This window comes from Strix uralensis, chromosome 5 (genome assembly GCF_047716275.1).
Source record: "Strix uralensis isolate ZFMK-TIS-50842 chromosome 5, bStrUra1, whole genome shotgun sequence".
Taxonomy (NCBI): domain Eukaryota; kingdom Metazoa; phylum Chordata; class Aves; order Strigiformes; family Strigidae; genus Strix; species Strix uralensis.
In genome coordinates this window covers 21620895-21643514 of record NC_133976.1, presented here as the reverse complement: position 1 = coordinate 21643514, position 22620 = coordinate 21620895, and positions in this window count along the sequence as shown.

Genomic DNA, 22620 nt, shown 5'->3' with positions numbered 1-22620 from the left:
ACTAAAATGTTTTGCAGAATGAAGAGACTGATTGTGAATTTACATTTTTTTCCTTCTTCTTTTTGAACTACAGAAGTTGTTCTAGTATGGGACATGTATTCTTTCAGTTATCAGATCAGAAAATATCTTAAGTTTTCTTCTATGAACCATTTCCAGATACATGTTTCACCTGAAAGCACTAAAACTTTTGGCACATGTCACACATTCACAATAAATTTGCAAAAGATGTGCCATATTTGCATAGTTTTAAAGACAGTAGTAACATTTTCAACCCTGTGAATTCAGTCAAGAATTAACTCCATGTGCACGAGTGATGTTACTAACTGTATACTGGTGTAGTAGGTGTTTATGATCAGATTTCTCTAGAATACTGATATGCTACAGTCTGTCCTAATGGAAATGATAATAATTACCATGAGTGTTCATGAATTTTGGATGCATAGATAAGTTACTTAGAAATTAAAACAAACAGCATGATTTGCATTTCTTTATCTGGTCACACCCACAAAAACAGAAATTTATTCTTTAAAGATATTAACAGAATTCCCAAATCAAGGCAAAATAATGGTACCACACTTGACATTAGCTGCCTGTTTTTGGAAAGTAAGCACCAGACTACTCAATTTCCTCAGAACAAAGTCTAGGACAGGCATGATGTTTGGCTTAAGGAAAACAGCAAAAGTATATGGCTCAATCAGTTGAATATATATGCAAAGGTAATGATGTGATGTGTGAAACAACAAATAATCTTGATTATGTGGCTACTAGATGCAAAGAAGCCGTGTTGAACACCTTGATCGTTCTTTTATTTTCTCAAAGTAATGCCAGACTACTTCCTGTCCATGGTAAGTCTCTGAAAGGCAGTGAAAATGGGTCAAAGTATAGCCTCTATTTACATATGACAACATTTTACTGCCGGCTGCCAATACAACTATTTTCCATCATCAGCCTGTATGGATGCTTGTGACAACTGAACAGAAGAAATAAGAAAGCTGGACATGTTCTCCCTCTGTCTCATTCTTTCACACAACACCTACCAAATCACCTGATCAGAGGGATGAATTGGATGGAGTGTACTCCTGTCAGGTTTGCAGATGCCATCAAATTGATGGGAACTGCCAATATACTTGAGGGCATGGCTGACATCCACAGGGGCCTAGGCCTGGTGGAGGAATGGGCTCAGAGTAGCCTTCTGGAATCCAAGGACAAATGCAAATCCTCCACACTTTTTGCAAGGAAGACCCCCTTGCAATGATATAGACTGGGACAGGGAACAGCTCTGCAGAAGAGCTCCTGGAGGTCCTGGCAGACACAAGAACACAAGACAGCAGAGTGCCCTGGCAGCAAAGGCAGCCAACAGTATCCCAGACTTTTGTGACATGGCCTGTCAATTATGGAAGTGATTAACTCCCTGTACTCAGCACTTACTGGGCTCTGTCCTGAGTACTGAGTACCTGCCCAGTTTGGGGATTCCAGTAGGGAAGACATCAATAAACTGGACTGAGTTCAGCACAGGGCCACCATGTTGGTTGACGGCTGAAACATTTGCCTTGTCGGAAGAGACTGAGGGAGCTGGGCTTGTTCATCCTGGAGCAGAACAGTTTAGCTGTTTTTTACAGGTAAAGCTAATCTAGTAAACTACGCTATGCTATTTGTGTACAACATAGGCACACAAGCTTAAAGCAAGTGCATTTATTATGTAAGTTTGATTACATGAGTAATTTAGTATCTATCACTTCTGCACAGTGAATTGTTTTGTTTACAGGATTGGCAGGACAGATTTACAATAAGTGAAGCTGTTGTTTATTAATGATGACTGTGTATCTACCTGAAACATACAAAGCAAATTTCTGGAAAGTTGAAAGGGAAGACTATTGTTTTTTGCAAATGCAGCAGCACTGAATTACAAAGAGAAACTGTCTTGCATGTATAGAGAAGGTAATCAGATGGGTGTATCCTCGGATGCCATCAACATTGGGTTGTGCATCATACATGGGATAACTAAATGATGCCTGTAAGTAAATTAAGCAATACAGAATAAGTTAGCAGAGACAATGTAATGTCTGATTTAAAATATTGACGTAGACATGAAGGTAAGTCAGAATGCGTTTAGAGGTGGCATGCCACATGATGGTGTTAGTAACAGTCATTTACAGGCTTTATTAGACTTCTTTCCAGAAGCTAATCTTGAACTTAAATAAAAAATTGAATCTGATGCAGAAATTTCTGGGTAAATGTATCATCTGTATTACACAAATTATCGGATTATTTGGTTAGGATGGTCCCTTCTGGTCTGAAAATCTACAACTTTTCAAATGCATTGTAATTAACGTAATGACTTCCTTGATGTGTGTATCATAGTACAAAGCCAGGCTACGTGTGAGGATGCAGATAGCTGTCAACCATAATGGTGTATTACCTTCACAAATTGCTGGGTGTGGAGGTCACTGTGTTGTGGCATAATAACAAATGACAATTTGTGAGCTGTGAGACAAGTGTTTCTAATCCACTCAGGTTCTTATAATTTAAACCTGCAGATGCGGTGGGCACCTACAGATTCTAATGAAGTCAGTAAGAGGCAGAGATACTTAGTAGATATGAAAATCATGTTCATAAAAGTTGGTAGGTATCTATTTCCAGAGATAAAGTTGAATGACAATCCCATAATTTAATTAAGAATCCCATCCAGAGTAGGTCTGTTTTATGGTACATATAAAATTTAATGGAACACTAAGCAATAGGCCTATTTTATTTAGTGTTGCTGAGTATCTTATATGAAGAATTTGTGATTTTGAAGGCATTTATGGCTAAACAAATTACTAACACGCTGTAGACAGCATGAAGACTTTAGCCACTAGTTTGTTCTAATTTATTCTTGTAATGGTCTCATGCAGTGGGTTAAAAAGACAAGCTTATATTTCATTGCAGGTTGTCCACAGGTGATCAGATGTACTTTTTCTTCTGCTCAGATAGGAATACTCCATCTGTTAGATATAATTACTGAAGTAAACTGTACTAAGAGCTAATCAGATGAGAGTGGTATAGGCAAACTGAATGTTCATTCCCTAGGCCTTATTTTTGAAAACATCTGATATCTAGTGAAATATTTAAGCAGATTAATTAAATTAAACACATGTTTAACTTTGTCCAAATTGGAGCATCCTTTCTTTAAGGAGCCATTTTCAGTGGCTATGTTAGAATCATCATTGTTATTTTATTTTAATATTTGAAATAGGTACTTTTGAAACATGATTTCTCATTTTTTACAGTTTGACCAGAGTATTAAAAACTGTTGTTTGCCTCAGAACTTATCTGAAGTAAACATGGCTCAACAAGCAATGAACTCATTTATTTATGGCAGTTTACAGTGTTCTCATTGCACTGAAACTTAAATAATCCCTAATGGGTTTTACCGCCTGACCATAATTTCTATTATTTATTGCAGTTAGTAATTGCACTTTCTTCTTCATATCACCACGTTCTTCAAATTGACATGTAGACTAAAGATTTCTCAGCTGTATCACAGGGTAATACTTGTGTGATGCTTTTCAGGCAGTTGTGTGCATGGGGGTGGAAGGGAAGACTCAAAGAAGGAAAAGGTTCTAAGCAGAACATTTAAGTAGTTGCTTAAAATTAATTCCCCTTTTAAGTGGCTTATTCAGAAGTTATCAGTGTAAGTACATGATTCAGGATAAGATTTCCATGTGTGCTGAGCTGAATCAGTTCTTTGAGGACTTAGAACTGCATTTGTCAATACATCATATATGCATAGCTTGATGTATTCTTGCAATATACACTTACTCAGTAAATGAGATCAGCTGAACTGTAAGTAAATGGTATCCTATATTGACAGGCCACATAGGAAAAGATAGAACCATAAATAAGTCACAGAACAATATTATCTTCCTGAAAGAGACCTGAATTTTATAATGTGCTTCTTGTACTCTTTTGTACTCTTTGTACTTTTGGAAAGCAACTCAGTTTCCTGTCACAAAGTAGTTAATTCTCCAGGTAAATGGAGGACAAGTTATCATTCCTAAAGGAAATTTTAAGCACAAAATTATAATCTGATATATAACTATGAAGTCCCTAGGACATTAACATTTTGGGAACTGAAAGACAGTTCTGAAAGGCCACAGTTCAGTACCAGAGATTAAAATCTTATTTGTTTTTTAATAGATAGGTATAATGCAAAACAAGGGGTAGTCATATCCTTTAGACTCGATTCTCATACTATAACACATTCATGTGGTGTTGCTCTAATGAAGTCAGAGGATTTATTTTTCATTTACACAACAGAAGGAGAGAAGAATTAAATCCTGCAGTGTAACACATACCCCTGGAACCTTAAATTTTTTTTTTTTTTTTTTTTTACTTTTGAATGCTTAAGTGTATTACCACTTCATTCTTTTTCCTCTTCAGCATATAGTTCATGTGAGCACAACAGAAACTTTCTTCCTCCAGACTCTATCACAGAGACCATCATAGCAGGAGACTGAGGAGTTTTGCAAGCATAGAGAATATGACTGAGTTGATAAACATTACATACTTCCAAGTAAGATTAAATGGGTACCCCATTGTTTCACAGATTGCTAATATCATGCTACAGTCTTGATCAGAAAGGCATGAGAGACACTTATTGATTTTTCCTGCAGGACTGTAATTACTGAAAGTCTGGTTTTTGTATCCCGCAGGATGTTGTGGTAATGATTTTATTGCACACAGCCCATTCATTTCTAATGACTTCTTCATTTGAGGTTTGAATGTTTTCAACTATATTCTTTCTTTTTTGCATGATCTTAAAATAATATGCAACATAAAACAAACAGCATATATATATTAAAACTTAAATGACACTTTCTAAATAAACTTTGAGATATCTGCTGGATCACCCCATTATTTTTCAGTTTTCCCAACCTTGTTAAGTGCAAGCAATCACATAATATTTTCTCACCAAAGAAATAGGTCAGCACTCACCTCTGCAAACTGGATACAACCTTATATTTATTTCAGACTGTGATTTTACATGGGGTGCTAATCTTCTGCTGCCTAATAGTATGTGAAAACATGCTCCAGACTGTGAACTTTTGTCTCCCTTAACAGGTGTCCCACTGAATTCTGTCACATTTAGTATCTCAAGGACATATTCTCAGCTTTGCTCAGGGAAAATAATATCCTGCCTTGTGAGCTGTCTCCTTCATGTCTGTAGAACTGCTATTGAATAAGGTATTACTGAACAGGAGTGAAGGTGACAGAAGCTAAATATATCGGTAAGAACCCTTTATGTCCAATGATCATCATTTATTTCTCCATTAAGAATTTTAAAAATAACACAAGATGTCTTTATTTTCTAGGTATTAGTGCATGCAGGTTCCAAACCAAATAGTAAGTGGCAACATAACTATTACAAAATGCTGATTGATAAGAGCTTTCACTGTATCTGGACAAATCACTGCACAGGGTGCCCCATAGCACATCTGTAATAGGAAAATAAAAGTTATAATTCCATAACCCAATTAATTCTTCATATCACAGACAATAAAATGAGTAGATTTATCTCAACTTGGCTGCTTGGCCTGAAGACTGGAGATAAAATGATGAAAAGAGCAATGTTCAGCTTGACTAGCAAAATCAAAGACTACAGTTTGTCCTTTCTATGCTGTATCGGGTCTGGCTGAGCCAGAATTGGTTTTCCCCTGTAGCAGCCCTCATGGTGCTGTGTTTTATGCTGGGAGCTGGCAGGGTGTTGATAGCACACTGGTGTTGTGGCTACTGCTGAGTAGTGCTTACACAGCACCAAGGCTCTTTCTGACATTTCCCCCCCCCCACAGTGGGACGGGGTGGGCAAGATCTTGGGAGGGGACACAACCAGGACAGCTGACCCGAACTGACCAAAGGGATATTCCATACCATATGACGTCTGCTCAGTATAAAGCTGGGAGAAAGGAGGAAGGGGGGGGGGTCACCCTTGGTCCTCCGAGGCAACCGCTACGCGTATCAGAGCCCTGCTTCCTGAGAAGGCCCGACATCGCCTGTTAATGGGAAGTAGAGAATAAATCTGTTTTCTTTTTTTGCTTCCGCGCGCGGACCTTTGCTTCGCTTTGCTTATATTAAAACTGCTGTTGTTTTACCCACAAGGGTTGTTTTGTTTTCCTATCTTATTTTCTTTCCCTTCTTTGCCCTATTGAGAAAAAAAGGGGAAAGGGGGGGAAGTGATAGAGCGACTTGGTGGGTACCTGGCATTTAGCCAAGGTCAAACCACCACAGTCTATTTTGGCGCCCAACGTGGGGCGGGACAACGGCAGTTTTATATTAATTGTGCTATAGCTATAGCAGTTAGTAAGCGACAAGCTCTTGTGCTGGTCACGGGTTTGTTTATTGCTCTGCTTATCTTTATTTTGCTAAGCTCGGGAACATGCTGGAAGAAATTGGGAACATCATGAGTGGTTTTATTCTGCAAGCTCCCGAAGTACTTATTAATCCTTATGTTAGCTCTTTGATACTGTTCATTAATGCTATTCGCCTATTGTGGGCTGTGTGGAGCTCGTTAGGTTTTTGGTGTAAGAGAAAGCAAATTTTGGGTGAGAGAATACCAAAATGTGCCCTGAGGCGGCCTGTCCCTGGGTGGCAGGGGGAGTGGAAGGATTTGGGCAGATTCCTAGGACGGTTATCACCTCCTGTAGCCTGGGATCTTACCCCTGAACAGGCAAGCAACCCCGCAAAACTGACACAACACCTGATAGAAGGGTGCCTTGTCTATCCCGATGAAAATCAGCAACTCCTAGCGCTGTACTGGGGCCTGGCCTATGCTTATCGAGCTGCAGTTCAGTGCTCTCAAAGGACTGTGGTGGAAACGGGAACTCAAACAAAAACAATAACAGCAGAGATTGCCCCAGTAGTAAAAAAGAAACAGTGGACAAGGAGAACAACAGGTCCATACCCTCGATTAATAAGGGAGGAGAAAGAAGAGGAAGAAGCAGGTCCTTCAGCAAAGGGGTCAGAAGAGGGAATAACAGAACTTAAACAGGAGGCAGAAACTACCCGGTCCCTGACATCATCAGAACTGCGAGATCTGCGGAAAGACTATAGCCGCCAGCCGGGTGAGCGGATTGCTGCCTGGCTGCTTCGATGCTGGGATAATGGGGCTGATGCTCAGCAGCTGGAAGGTAAGGAAGCCCAACAGCTGGGTTCCCTTGCTAGAGATCGAGGAATTGAAAGGGGAATTGGAAAAGAAACAGGAATTTGCAGTCTGTGGAGACGGCTCCTTTCAAGTGTTAAAGCAAGATATCCTTTCAAGGAAGATCTTACGGGCAACTCCCCAGGGAAGTGGGCTACTGTGGATGAAGGTGTCCAGTACCTGAGAGAACTAGCAGTGCTGGAAGTCATCTATAGTGGTCCAGATAATGATGAAGCCCCTAAAAATCCAGAGGATGTCCTGTGCACACGGGCCATGTGGAGGAAGGTGATTAAAGGTGCACCATCCTCGTATTCTGCGGGCTTGGCTGCGATGTACTATCCAGAAATGGATATGGGAGAAGGACTAAGATGTACGCCAACTGTGGAGGCAGTCTCTTCCTGGCTTCAGAACTTTGAAGAGAGTCTTGGAACCTCCTCATCTCTACGGGCGAGTGCCTTAGATGTCAGGAGCACCCCAAGAAATCGGTTCTCTTCCACCCCAGTCAGAGGGAAAGGGAAACCTAGGCACATGACACGTGGAGAACTTTGGTTCTTCCTGCGTGACCAGGGGGAGGACATGAGGAAGTGGGACGGTCAACCCACCTTCAAATTGGAAGCTCGTGTACGTGAATTGCGAGGAAAGACCCCTGCCAAGAAGACAACATCCAAGAAGGTCAAACAGTTGTCTAATCTGCCTGGCCTCTCAGGCGATCCTTTTGTTGTAGGACTGTTGCGAGTTAAAGAACAACAGGTGCCAATTGCCATGAGGACCGTGCACCGACGGCAGTATCGCACGAACCGAGACTCTCTGGCTCCCATCCAAGAACTGATCCGTCAACTGGAGACCCAAGGTGTCATCAGTAAGACACATTCGCCTTTTAATAGCCCAATATGGCCAGTGCGAAAGTCTGACGGAGGGTGGAGGTTGACAGTAGACTATCGTGGCCTGAACGAAGTGACGCCACCACTGAGTGCTGCTGTACCAGATATGTTAGAGCTCCAGTATGAACTAGAGTCAAAGGCAGCCAAGTGGTACGCCACAATCGACATCGCCAATGCATTCTTTTCAATTCCTTTGGCAGAAGAGTGCAGGCCACAGTTTGCTTTCACGTGGAGGGGTGTCCAATATACCTGGAATCGACTACCCCAGGGGTGGAAGCACAGCCCCACTATTTGTCATGGACTAATTCAAACTGCACTGGAAAAGGGTGATGCCCCTGAACATCTACAGTACATCGATGACATCATTGTGTGGGGCAACAAGGCAGAAGAAGTGTTCAAGAAGGGACAAAAAGTAATTGAGATTCTTCTGAAAGCTGGGTTTGCCATAAAGAAAAGCAAGGTCAAGGGACCAGCACAGGAGATTCAGTTCTTGGGAATAAAATGGCAAGATGGACGCCGCCATGTGCCTATGGAGGTTGTCAACAAGATAGCAGCTATGTCTCCACCGACCAACAAGAAGGAAACACAAGCTTTCTTAGGACTTGTGGGATTTTGGAGGATGCACATTCCAGGTTACAGTCAGCTGGTGAGCCCTCTCTATCAAGTAACCCGAAAGAAGAACAATTTTGAGTGGGGTCTTGAGCAACAACAAGCCTTTGAGCACATCAAACAGGAGATAGCTCGGGCGGTAGCTCTTGGGCCTGTTCGGACAGGACCAGATGTGCAAAATGTACTTTACACATCAACTGGGGAGCATGGCCTCACATGGAGCCTCTGGCAGAAGGTAGCAGGTGAAACTCGGGGTCGACCATTAGGATTTTGGAGCCGGGGATATCGAGGATCAGAAGCCCACTACACTCCAACTGAAAAGGAGATTCTGGCAGCATATGAGGGGATTCGAGCCGCTTCCGAAGTTGTTGGTACAGAAGCACAGCTCCTCTTGGCACCGCGATTGCCTGTACTACATTGGATGTTCAAAGGAAACATCCCTTCTACACACCATGCAACCAGTGCTACCTGGAGTAAATGGGTAGCGTTAATCACGCAACGAGCTCGACTGGGAAAACCCAACCGTCCAGGAATCCTGGAAGAGATCATGGACTGGCCAGAAGGTAGAGATTTTGGAGCACTGCCTGAGGAGGTGGCTCGTGCCCAAGAAGCACCACCATATAACGAATTACCAGAAGATGAAAGGCGGTATGCTCTGTTTACTGATGGATCCTGTCGTGTGGTAGGAAACCATCGAAAGTGGAAAGCTGCTGTGTGGAGCCCCACAAGACAAGTCGTTGAGGCCACTGAAGGAGAGGGCGAGTCAAGTCAGTTTGCAGAAGTAAAAGCGATCCAACTAGCCCTAAAGATTGCTGAACGAGAAAAGTGGCCAGTACTGTATCTCTACACTGACTCCTGGATGGTGGCTAATGCCCTGTGGGGGTGGCTACAGGAGTGGAAGAAGACCAATTGGCAGCGCAGAGGTAAACCCATCTGGGCTGCTGCACTGTGGCAGGACATTGCTGCCCGAGTGGAAAACGTGGCTCTAAAGGTACGTCATGTAGATGCCCATGTGCCCAAAAGCCGTGCCACCGAAGAACATCAAAACAATGAGCAAGTAGACAAGGCTGCTAAAATTGAAGTAGCTCAGCTGGACCTGGACTGGGAGCGCAAGGGTGAGCTATTTGTAGCTCGATGGGCCCATGAAACATCCGGGCATCTCGGGAGAGATGCAACGTACAGATGGGCTCGTGATCGAGGGGTGGACCTGACCATGGAGGCCATCTCACAGGTCACTCATGAATGCGAAACATGTGCTGCAATCAAGCGAGCCACACGAGTAAAGTCTCCCTGGAACAGAGGGCGATGGCTGAGTTTTCGATATGGTGAGGCCTGGCAAATTGACTATATTGGACCATTGCCACGAACACGCCAAGGCAAGCGCTACATACTCACTATGGTGGAAGCAACTACTGGTTGGCTTGAGACGTACCCTGTAAATCATGCCACTGCTCGAAATACCATCTTAGGTCTTGAAAGGCAAATTTTATGGCGACATGGTACTCCTGAAAGAATCGAATCAGACAATGGAACCCATTTTCGAAATAATCTCATAAACTCCTGGGCAAAGAAACATGGCATTGAGTGGGTGTATCACATCCCTTATTACCCACAAGCGTCTGGAAAGATTGAAAGATACAATGGACTGTTGAAGACTATGTTGAGAGCATTGGACAATGGGGGATGGAAACACTGGGATATAAATTTAGCAGAAGCCACTTGGCTAATTAATACCAGAGGATCTGTTAACCGTCCTGGTCCTGCCCAAACAAAACCCCTTCATACTGTGGGAGGAGATAAGGTCCCTGTAGTACACACAGGGAAATGGCTGGGGAAGGCAGTATGGATTGCTCCTCCCTTGGGAAAAGGCAAGCCCACTCGTGGGATTGTTTTTGCTCAGGGACCTGGATGTACTTGGTGGGTAATGCGGGAGAATGGGGCTACTCAGTGTGTGCCTCAAGGAGATTTAACCTTGGGGGGGAAATAATCTGTGAGCTGAGTTGTATGTTGCAGGAAGTGATGGAGGAAGTAGGAACGACGAAGAGTGAACCAGATACATGCGATGATGACCCAAACCTAGCCGGTGCTGGAGTCCAACAGTCAAACATACTGCTCCTGTCCTGAACATCCACCTTGACAGATGGCAGCCAAGTCACTGAACATCTAGAGGAGTGAAGAAAGCTTACGGAATGAATAAATGAGTGTTATGTGGGACCTGGGCATGACGTAAATGGTATGGAATAAGGGGTGGAGATTGTATCGGGTCTGGCTGAGCCAGAATTGGTTTTCCCCTGTAGCAGCCCTCATGGTGCTGTGTTTTATGCTGGGAGCTGGCAGGGTGTTGATAGCACACTGGTGTTGTGGCTACTGCTGAGTAGTGCTTACACAGCACCAAGGCTCTTTCTGACATTTCCCCCCCCCCACAGTGGGACGGGGTGGGCAAGATCTTGGGAGGGGACACAACCAGGACAGCTGACCCGAACTGACCAAAGGGATATTCCATACCATATGACGTCTGCTCAGTATAAAGCTGGGAGAAAGGAGGAAGGGGGGGGGGTCACCCTTGGTCCTCCGAGGCAACCGCTACGCGTATCAGAGCCCTGCTTCCTGAGAAGGCCCGACATCGCCTGTTAATGGGAAGTAGAGAATAAATCTGTTTTCTTTTTTTGCTTCCGCGCGCGGACCTTTGCTTCGCTTTGCTTATATTAAAACTGCTGTTGTTTTACCCACAAGGGTTGTTTTGTTTTCCTATCTTATTTTCTTTCCCTTCTTTGCCCTATTGAGAAAAAAAGGGGAAAGGGGGGGAAGTGATAGAGCGACTTGGTGGGTACCTGGCATTTAGCCAAGGTCAAACCACCACATATGCCAAGAGTGACTTTTCACTCCTGTCCCAATTTACATACACCAAGCAAAAAGGATAAAGTGAGATGAAGAATCCTCAAGTCCTTGATTTCAGCCAGGACTATGCAGGGCATAATTTTTCACAGGGTTTGTGTAGCATGAAAAGCTACTCCAAAGGTTACTTCAGAGAAATCTGGTCAGCCTTCTGGTCCAGTTTATCCTTGGTGGAGTTGTCTGTCTTTCCACAGGTGACCTGCTGGCTAACTTAGGCCTCTAAGCTAAAGGCATAAAGTTATACAACATAAATATTTCCTCACGACACTTCATCCCCTTATACAATCCATAAATTCACCTGAACATATAGAGATGGAATAGAAATCTGATGCAGTGATAGCTACCATGTCATAAAACCTGCACCTTTTTATTCATCACACCTTTCTGTTCTAATTTTGTCTAGTCTATTCTACTCCATTATATTCTGTTTATTATATATAGTATACATATAATATATAACATACATAATTTATATACTATTTCATACACCTTTGTATACTGAGCATGATGTCATACGGTATGGAATATCCCCTTGGTCAGTTGAGGTCTGCTGTCCCAGCTGTGTCCCCTCCCAACTCCTTGTGCACCCCCAGCCTACTCACTGATGGGGTGGGGTGTAAGAGTCGGTCAGAAGATCAGCATTGTCTCAACATTGTCATTGGGGACATGGACAGTGAGGTACCCGACAACGGCCTGTTTGGAGCGCAGTTGCCGATCCCTGGAGTGGAATGTGGTGCAAAGGCTCCTGAATGCAGAACTGTGTGGCACAGCCAGTGCTGTGCTGTTCTCCTAAGTACTGAACCTTGTGGTGCAGGCAGTGCAGTGCTGTTTTTCGGTGCCTGAGCCATGTAGTACAGAGAGTGCTGTGCTATTGTTCAGTACCTGGGCCTATCCGGAGCTGTTAGAGATAATTGCATAGCCACTGTCAAAAAGATGGATCGCAACTGTTGCCATAACATCGATGAAGAAATCATGAACCTTAGATGAACTTTGCTTCATTATAATACCAAAACACACCTGCTGGTTGAAGGTTACCCTCCTTCAAGACTGACCACACCTCGGACACTCCCCCCTGCGCACGCGCTCGAGAAGGGCGGAGATATGATAATTGAATTCTGAGAAGGGCGGAGATCCCTGAGGCAGAGGTGGAGCAAGGTGTGTTACTAAGCATAAAAGATGACTTCTGGACAACAAAAATTGGAAGCTTCCCCACCAAGGGCCACAACGATTGACGAAGCAGCATCAGCCGGACCCGGGACCGTTAGGACATCATGAGATCAGCGGTGGTAGCTATAACCTCTCTCCCTCCTCTTTCTAAACTTAACTTTATTTTCTCCTTTCTTTCACCCATCTCTAACTATTGCGTGCCGCTTAACGGACAACACAATAAAGTTTTACTGTTTGATTACTGCTATCCCCTTTGGTGTTGGTCACCTTAATTTTGCACTTTCGAGATCGTAGCAAATGAACCATCACGAGTCCACCGAGTGGACCATGACAGTGGGGTGAGAAACAGAAAAGGCCTTGACTCTGTGCAAGCACTGCTCAGCGATAATTAAAACATCCCTGTGCTATCAACACTGTTTTCAGCACAAATGCAAAACATAGCTCCATACTAGCTACTGTGAAGAAAATTAACTGTATCCCAGCCAGAACCAGCACATGGAGACATCTATAGAATTAGATTTCAGTTCTCAAATTTCACCCCTCCTTTCATTGAGAAGAGACGTTACAGCAGAATGAATATGTAGAAAAACACTGTGACTTCAAAATGAAAAGAATCTTATTCAGCTCATTATCACCTCTTATAATACAGATAGCTATATCTACAGAAAAGATTTACCAAAAATTCCCTTAAAGGAGGTTACTTGTTTGGAGGGTAAAGGGGAGAAACATGAACAGGGGAAAATAAATTATATCATATGCATGCAATGCATGATTCCTTTTAAACTGCATGTGTTAAGGCTGGATGAGAAAATTGAAAACATTATCCAACTGAGAGATGAAGCTAGGAATGGCAAAGTGAAATGAATATTTGATGATAAAGAACAGAGGGAACAAGTGAATGAAGCATCAATGAAAATAATGCTAAGGCAAAAGGAGGCCCCATTAGTGATGATGTTTACAGATGTAATCTCTCAAGATGACATTCTCCACAGAAGTCTTTCCTCCAGTCGAAACAGCCACGCTGTTCTTAGCAGAAGTGTTTGGATTAAAACATCCTTCTTTGCCAAGGTCTTAGATTTTCCTGAGCTTTCTTTATGTGGTAAAGCAGTTGTGGAAAGGACATGTGATGACCCCTTTTTATTTCCAAGACATAAAGTATTGAAGAGCTCTGTGTGTTTTGTGGCTGAGATGCACGAAGGGGAGGTATCTAAAAGTGTAACGATGACATTACTCTTGAATATTCAAGCAGTGCAAGTGTCCCTTGTGCCAGTGTGAGAAGATCAATAGACCAGGCCAAGAAAATGGGAAAAGTTATGCCAAATTTTTGGCTGGCTAGAGAGATGGCTGTTAAATACGTGAATGAGAGCAAATGACCAAGAAAACTACTTCTTAGCCAGAGCGCAGATGCTTTGCCTGACATTTCTGAAGAGTGTATTAACCTGAATGCTAATTGTGAACAACCTGTTTCACTGAAATGGTCTTATATGTGCTTTGTAAACAAATAACACTCCCCTGAAAAGTGAGTCTTGGCAACACAATAGGTGATATATCAAGAAAAAAATTCTTAACATCTTTTGGACACAGGACTGAAGGTGGTGAGAAAATGTGTCTATTCCTAACTGTAGACTGCCAGATTGTCTCCCAATGAGAAAATCTTATAAACGTTCTCAGAAAGAATCAAAACCAAAAAACTCACCAAAACCTATCAATGTAAATGAAGACCAGTTTGCGCTAACATAGTTTTTGAAATGTTTCTGTTTTATCCCTTACATATGGCACAGGCTGGAAAGCATGTCCTAGATACTCAATTACCTTCATTTTTTTAAAATACAGGGATTAAACAGAAGGGCTACAAAAGGAGATAAATGATTTTAAAAGGAAGTAAACCTCAAAACCTCATAAACTCCAATGAGTGGATACTATCTCTAACCCAAATTTAATTTCTACAGTTCCCATTATTCCTCAGGAAAACTACTAGAGAATTTCTTAATTGTTTAATTAAGAAATATAGTGAAGAGGCACATGACACAGTATGGCTTATTCATTTACAGACTGTTTTAAAAATATTTCTATTTCGAAAGTTCTATGGTGCAAGAAGAGAAAAAGCAGCATGCCTCAGTTTTTTAAAATGACAACCAGTGTGTCCAGACTTCCATGTATATTTTATAGGTCAGTCTCAAAGCTAAGCTATACTAACCACATTCTACTTCAAGGAAATGTGGATTTTGTGCAAATGATGTGACCTTCTTCAGCTCCAGACTTACAAACTGTGATCTAACAACAATAATGATCTCTGGAAAGCAGAAAGTTGTTGATGCTGGCTTCTTCAAAATTTCATATGCCCTCAGGCTTTGCCTTGAGGTAAGCCCTTGGGTGAGTTATAATCACTAACAATCACTTCCTTCTCTTCCTACCTTCTTGGTCAAACCCATGTTTCACTCTTGCATTTGTCAATTTGTACATCTGATTGACAGGCCACAGATCCATATTTTTAATGAGATTCAAAATTTATTCTGCTTTCAGAAGTGAACTTTGAACTCTCATTATGAACTTCAATCCTGCAAATACTCACACATATGAATAGTCTTCACACATGAGTGTCCCATGGAATTGAAAAGGGAACATTCAAATGAATGAAGCTAATCACATGCATAAATGTTTGTAGAACTGAGCTAATGTGATCTACTGCTTCTAAGAGCAAGTATCCCTTGGTACACCTTCCACACACAAAAACAGAGATTCCAACATTCCCTTATATTGTAAAGATATTAACAAGGCAACTCGGAAAGATGCTTACTTCAGTCACATACCATATTGAAGCAGAACTTTACTTTGCATTACAGTGCCTAGCGCTCCTGGGACTACTTGTAAATATTTACCTGGCATATTACAGGCACAATGAGGCATACCAACCATCCTCTGAGCAGAAATGAACCCACACCTTGTGAGTTTCATGCAAACTGAAATCTACATAACTGCTGACAGTGCAATGCTACACTTGCTAATGAACCTTCTGAGAGACAGCACTCAGGACTGGTGCTGTATGAATGCACTCACACAGCTTTTGAATCAGGGCCAGCCTGAGTCCAGCTGCTTTGGAGACCAAGCACAAACACACATCATAGGTATAGCCCTAAAGCTACTATCGGCACTTCTAGGCATTCTGTCAATGCTCTACACCAGTGGCAAGCGCAACAGACCACCATGACTTTCTTTAACCTTCCTGACCCGCTGTGCCTACTCCCCACCTTTTCCTAGGTATGCTCTAGGTAGGAATGCAGAGGCAAAGATTTAAATGACATACATATGAAGGGAATTCCCCTTAACCAGGAAAATTTGTTTCACTCAGTACCTCTCTATGACAGGCACTCTACACTGAAGGTTAAACTGAAGTTTCACATATACTTCAGAGACTGGCTGAATTCAAACATTTTGTCTTACTTCCTCCACAGCACAGGAGGGATCAGATAGGGATTATCAGATTGAATTCAAGAAGTTTGTTAATATGGAATAATCAAAATATAAAAATAATACTCCCAGTCATCTGGAGGTTTTCTTATTGTTTTATCTATAAAAAGATATTTTTTATTTTACAGGCTAATACCAATAAACCCAAAGAACCTGATTGCTTTTAATCCTGAATAGAAGAACAGGGAAGAAGGACTTTAACCAAACCCTCCCATTTCACTGGCTGGCTGCCTCACTCCTTGAATTTTACACACACACAAGGCCCAAAGAATTTTAACTCTGAAAGGCAACCTCTCTTACACATCTATCTTTTGCACTGGCCAGTGAAGATGAGTAAGTACAGAGCAGTCCTCTAACAGAGCACATGTACACTTCCCTTAGAAATTATGCTGAAACCCAGAAAAATCCCTAATCTAGTTTTATGCAGTCCCCTTACAGGATATCATTCACTCACCTCTGATATAAACAGTGTGAAAAAGAGGTAAAGGCTTTCAGCCTTAAGCCTTCTGGAACAGACCTTCTCAGCTGAGATGTTTGCATGGTGTCAGCCCCGCTACAACATGACAAAGGTCAGTACAAGGTCACAGTAAAGTGGCAGCCTGACACTGGTAACCTGCAGGGTGGTATATGTTTTAGTCTGTGCAAAGGGATGTAGGAACCTATAATTTTTTCCTTGGTGTGCTCTTGACTTCATGACAGGCTTGCATCAAAATAGTGAAGATGTGAAGAAAGTCTGGGTTTGAATCTGGGTTTCAGCCTTCTCCATATAGATTTATGTGGAGTGGCTAAGGCTGTCTGTATTCCCATACATCATTTCAGATGCTCTCTTTTTCTAAATGTGAAACATTTAGCAGCTGCTGTCACTGTTGATGACCTCCTCAAAACAATGCTAAGCAACAATATTAGCAACTATTAGCATTTAGTTTTCTTATTTTTTTTACCTCTTAATTCTACAGGTATTTTCAGAAACACTTCCAGATGGGCAGTTCTAAAAGGTAGCTCTGATCTGCAGACATAGTTGTCTACAGGATTCTGCACAAATATTTGAAAATCCTGCTTTGACAAAAATGTCAGTGTCCATGGTTGGTCAGACACAAGCATATATTGCCAAAAAGTGTGCTGGTCAGCACAACGCCTTGTGTTAGCTGTTTTGTCACATGAATGTGTTTCTCCATGAGTCTCTGCTGTGACTACCAGCTTTTTCCAGCAGGATCAGCTGATGTCCAGAAACAGGGACTTTGGGGCCCTTTGCTATATTTTAAAGACTGTCTCTGTTTATCACACATTTCCATTGTTATTTTACATCCATACTTTCAGGACTTGCTTTTTCATTGCTGCTTCTAAGCAGAAATTTGACCCTTATTTGATGGTTCTCAGCAGGACCCCATTTGACTGTGATATATATAAAAAAAAGGCCTCAGGTGGGTATTTTGCCAACTGCAAATTACTATTCTAGGACACTCCTTCTGTCACATAGGATAAGAATGGAGATTAATCTTTTTTTTTTTTTAAATATAAGGCAATATGAGAAATTATTATTTCAGAGTAAAATTTCACTGTTTTCTAATAAACACACGTTTTTTCATTTTTAATGTTAACTTCCCAGCTACGGGTTTATTCATCTCTGCACTTTTTTTTTAATTAATTTCATGGTTGATATCATGTAACAAATATTTATCTTCTTTTAACCACTACAGGCTGTGTCCTTGACAAGATGAGGCATTTCAACAACAATCTTGACCCCCTTGTGAAACAAGGTTTCTCTCAGTATGATGCAAATCTTAGCCTCTTCATCAGCACTTGTAAAACAGTTGACTCATACACCTGACTCTTCCCATACTTGTTCCTCCTAAGATCACAAGTTTCATTCTCCCAAATAAAGATCAAGGTAAAATAAAACAAAACAAAAGCCCTAATGCTCCAGTAAGAAGACAGCTTGCAAAGAGCAGTGTGCAGCCTGGAGCTTCTCTGGTTTCTCTGAACTGCTGATATGCTCCATTTTCATTCAGTTTACTTTAAGATTTTTCAGACTGGTTGCTTTGTGGAAGTATTACTAGCACTCAAACTAATTTCAAGAATTCCTAATTTTTGCTGAAAATATTTCTGACATCAATACTTGGCCCTCTTGCAAGTGTATAGCATGGTCTGGAATGCATTCAGGTTGCCCACATGGTGCCAAGCCTGTGACCATTTAGTAGCCTTCCTCATAAAGAGTAAAAAGATAATGTCAGAAAGTGAGATCACTTTCCAAGGGGACCTGGGGGAATCCACCTACATGCAAGGTAATTCCTTCTTTTGTTCCCATTTGTTTTCACTGTTCAGGCTAATAGAATTCCCTCATGTAACCTCAGGTTGATTTCAGTATTTTATTTTCAGGGTGGAGCACTACCATGATTATTTTCTGTAAACTGCTGTAGAATGGGATTATGAAATAGAGGGTGAGAGAGCTCAGCTGTGTAATTCTGGCACAATGAGCAGTTTCAAGGGATCAGAATCTTTGTTATGATTTAGGGTGAGTCACTTTGAAAAGTATCCCAATTTACATAGAATCCCACCCCCCCACCCCACCCTTATTAATTTTCTGTTCACTGGGTACTGCATGTTGAAGTTCAGGGACTTACCTATAAGTGACATGGAAGACAGCTCAAGGAGCCTGTAACCCCTTCTCCTTGGGAACAGGAAAAATTAATTTCTCCTTATTTCCAGAATATTTGAAATGGTATAAGTTAATAAACTGATTTCCTAAAGATCTGGAACTCACTTTGAAGTCTAAACTAATCCAGTATAACCACGAAGTACTGCTACTGCACATAGTGGATACTGTGCTGTGGAGTATGCCTTAATACATATCTACAAACACTTATCCAGGAAAAATTGTTTCACAAGTATGTTTTTGTAATTGTTTTCACTTTTTATTTCACTCAGTGAAAAATCATATGAATTAACACTACTCACAGGTTGGATCAGCTACATACCACCCCAGTAACATACTCTGGATTGTGAGATACTGCCAAAATAAAAATCTGACATGTGAACTGATTGCCTGCAGTAGAAAGCAAGCAGAAGATGTTAAAGGAAGAATTGCACATCTCTAGGGAAAAAAAAAAAAAAATCAAAACAGAAAAACAGAGAAAAGCACAGAAAGGGTTTATAGAACAATCATGAAAAAGTTCAAATTGTTACTGGCTGGTATATTGATCATCATTTTTGAGAAGCCAAACCACTGTACTACAAAGAAAACTATGGGACACATATGCATATTACCGAGAATAATGGAAATATTCAAATAGCCATTGAATCTAGTAGCTCTTTAAGGAAAAAAAAAAAAAAAAAAGAAACTGCATTGGGAAAGAGTGTGCTGTCCCAATACACACCTGTGAGTAGCTGCTCATTAGTTACACCAACTTCAATGCTATTATTTATGGTACTAGTGCAGTCAGGTACTTAATCTGCTGTGTAACTTTAATACTAGGAGACATGAGTGTGGACATCCTCAGCATTGTGAATTACACAATCTTTATTTCAAGTATGTTATTAAACAGTATTTCATATTCTTAATATTCTCTTGCCAGTTACAGTCACTTTCCTTCTTGACTCTTTTTGCAAACAAAATACACTTCATTTTAAAGGAAGTCTTGTCAAAAAGGGTTCTTACACAAAAGTCACTGTAATTAAGATAAATAAATGTCAGTTTTCCCTAACAGAGAAAAAGTTCCGCTCTAGGCAGCCCCTTTCTATTTTTGCTTAGAATCACAACCTAATCAAGAGTGCCAGTAGTGCAGCACTTCAACTGATTGCATTCTCAGTATTTAAAACCAGATCTTCCACCTGCCAGCTCATTTAGCTGAATGATTTGTTCATATTATTGCACTGCTTGTACTTACTCTTTTGTGGGGAGTTTGCTGTTGACCAACACAACCTTCATATTATCATATATCACTGTCATCTTCAGAAGCAATTTAAAGAAATGTATGTAGCCATGGGGAGGACTGCATTGTGCACCCAGTCTGGTTACAGAACAATTAAACTCACTCTGGAAGAAAACCAGTAATGATTTGATTAATTTACAGCAGCAGATGTCCAACTGTATTTCAGTTTGAAGGAGAGAAAATAGCTGGATTCCATTTAAAAGACCAAAACCACAGTCTCCCACCCCAGCAAGCTGCAGCTAAAAAATATATAAACAAGTGTTTTCTAGTTACTGAAGTAAGACATTTTCAGAATAGTTAAAATGGCCTGGGGTTTATATTATTTTATTGTAAATATCTCTTTTTTTTTCAAAAACATTTTGATTTGTACAAGACAGTTATATTAAAGGATTGTGTTTATGTTGTTGACAGTGCATTTTCTTTACTTTGACAAGTGAAAATTTTTTTGCAAAAAATTGTAAAGTTCCACTTTGTGGTGAAGTAAACTTTCTCCACACAAAAGTATGTAAAATCACTTTCTCTTTCAGAAAACCCTACAGTTTTTGCTGTGGGCTCCATGTCTGGGTCCTGCAGGAGAAGATCTTTCTTCCTTACAGAGATTTGAAGCCTGGATCTTTCTTACAGTAAGTAATCTTGATTACTTTCCACATGATTCTCTTGGCTCTCATGTTCTGTAGATGTATTGCTACAAAGAAGAGGAACTATGAACTTTATTCAGGCAATCTGATTTAGAAGTAACTGTGATGAAAAGAACATGAAATTTAAAAGAAACAAGAAAGAACAATGAGCAATTCAGACTGCTTACTTTACAGGGCTGCCAGTATTTGGCATCTTAAGCAGTAGCTGAAGAGAAGGTGCCATGATGTCTATTAGACCTGCCCACTGTAGACAGTCAATTAGCCAGACAGTTAATTAGCCATTACAGTGTTTGTATACCTCCTACTTTCATTCTGTTCCATGTTCCAGATTTCTTAGAGAGATATTTCCAATTATTTTGCTCAGAGAGGGGCATCTATGGTCCTTTGCAGCAATTCAATAAGAGGTTATCATGAAAAGCCAGGCCATAAAGGCAATTGAGAAGAAAGGGGGTATTAAGCCTTTAACTGCAACTTGCACAAGTCACCGTGGAAAACAAAATCCTCTGTTCCCAGTAGAAGGCTTTGGAGTTTGGTATTTTTTCATATATTTGCACGTATAGGAATAAAGTCTGAATTTATAAACTGTCCTACTGAGACTTGGAAAGAGTGAGAGAGGAAAAGAATTGAGATACTTCCATGGTTTTTGCATAGAGGGAGTTCAGGCTAGAAAGGAAGTAGTCACAATCTTCCTTATCTCCAGAAAGCTCAATGCTACAGAAAAAAAGAGAGAAAAAAGGTTGCAGACTACCAGAAAAAAAAAAAAAAAAAGAAAAAAAAAATGCAGCATTTGTATAAAAATAACTGCAATATACTGTCATCTTTCAACAATTTTCTCTCATGTGGCACATTTCATAAACATTGATTTTTTTTTTACATTTCACTAGTAGAATTGTATTTCCTTCTTCCTTACCTGTCTCACATGTCCACATATACATATATACACGTGCACACAAATCTGTAGTGAAATATAAGAAACTATCATTGAATCCAATAAAAGTTAGATGAAGTTAGATAATACAAAAATAGTAGTTGCTGAGGTAGACTTTACCTGTGTTCACTAACAGGACATTTAAAAACTAAACATGTGCTGAGTATTTCTGCAATAACTACAATCCATTCCTACTCAGAAAAAAATCAGAAGGTTCTTATTCATGTGCTGTAATGCTTTACTGAAATAGTCATGTGCCTGGCTTTTAATATTTTCATAGACCTGTGTAAGAATGCCTCATGCCCCACTTCATATTGCAGGTTGTGTGGTCACAGTTCTTTATAGCCTCTTATGTTGCTGACTGAAATCATACAGATTTGTACATCTGAAAACCTCTGACAGGCAAATCAGTTCACAGGCCAGTTATTTCATAGAATTACAGAATCATTCAGGTTGGAAAAGACCCTTGGGATCATCAAGTCTAACCATCAGCCCTACTCTACAAAGTTCTCCCCTACACCATATCCCCCAGCATCTCATCTAAACGACCCTTAAACACATCCAGGGATGGTGACTCCACCACCTCCCTGGGCAGCCTATTCCACTGTCTGACCACTCTTTCTGGGAAAAATTTTTTCCTAATGGCCAGTCTAAACCTCCCCTGTTGGAGTTTAAAGCCGTTCCCCCTTGTTCTGTCACTAATCACCTGTGAGAAGAGACCAGCACCAACCTCTCTACAATGTCCTTTCAGGTAGTTGTAGAGAGCAATGAGGTCTCCCCTCAGCCTTCTCATCATCAGACTGAACAGTCCTAGCTCCTTCAATCTCTCCTCATAGGATTTGTTCTCCAGGCCCTTCACCAGCTTCGTTGCCCTCCTCTGCACTCACTCCAGCACCTCGATATCTCTCTTGTATTGAGGTGCCCAAAA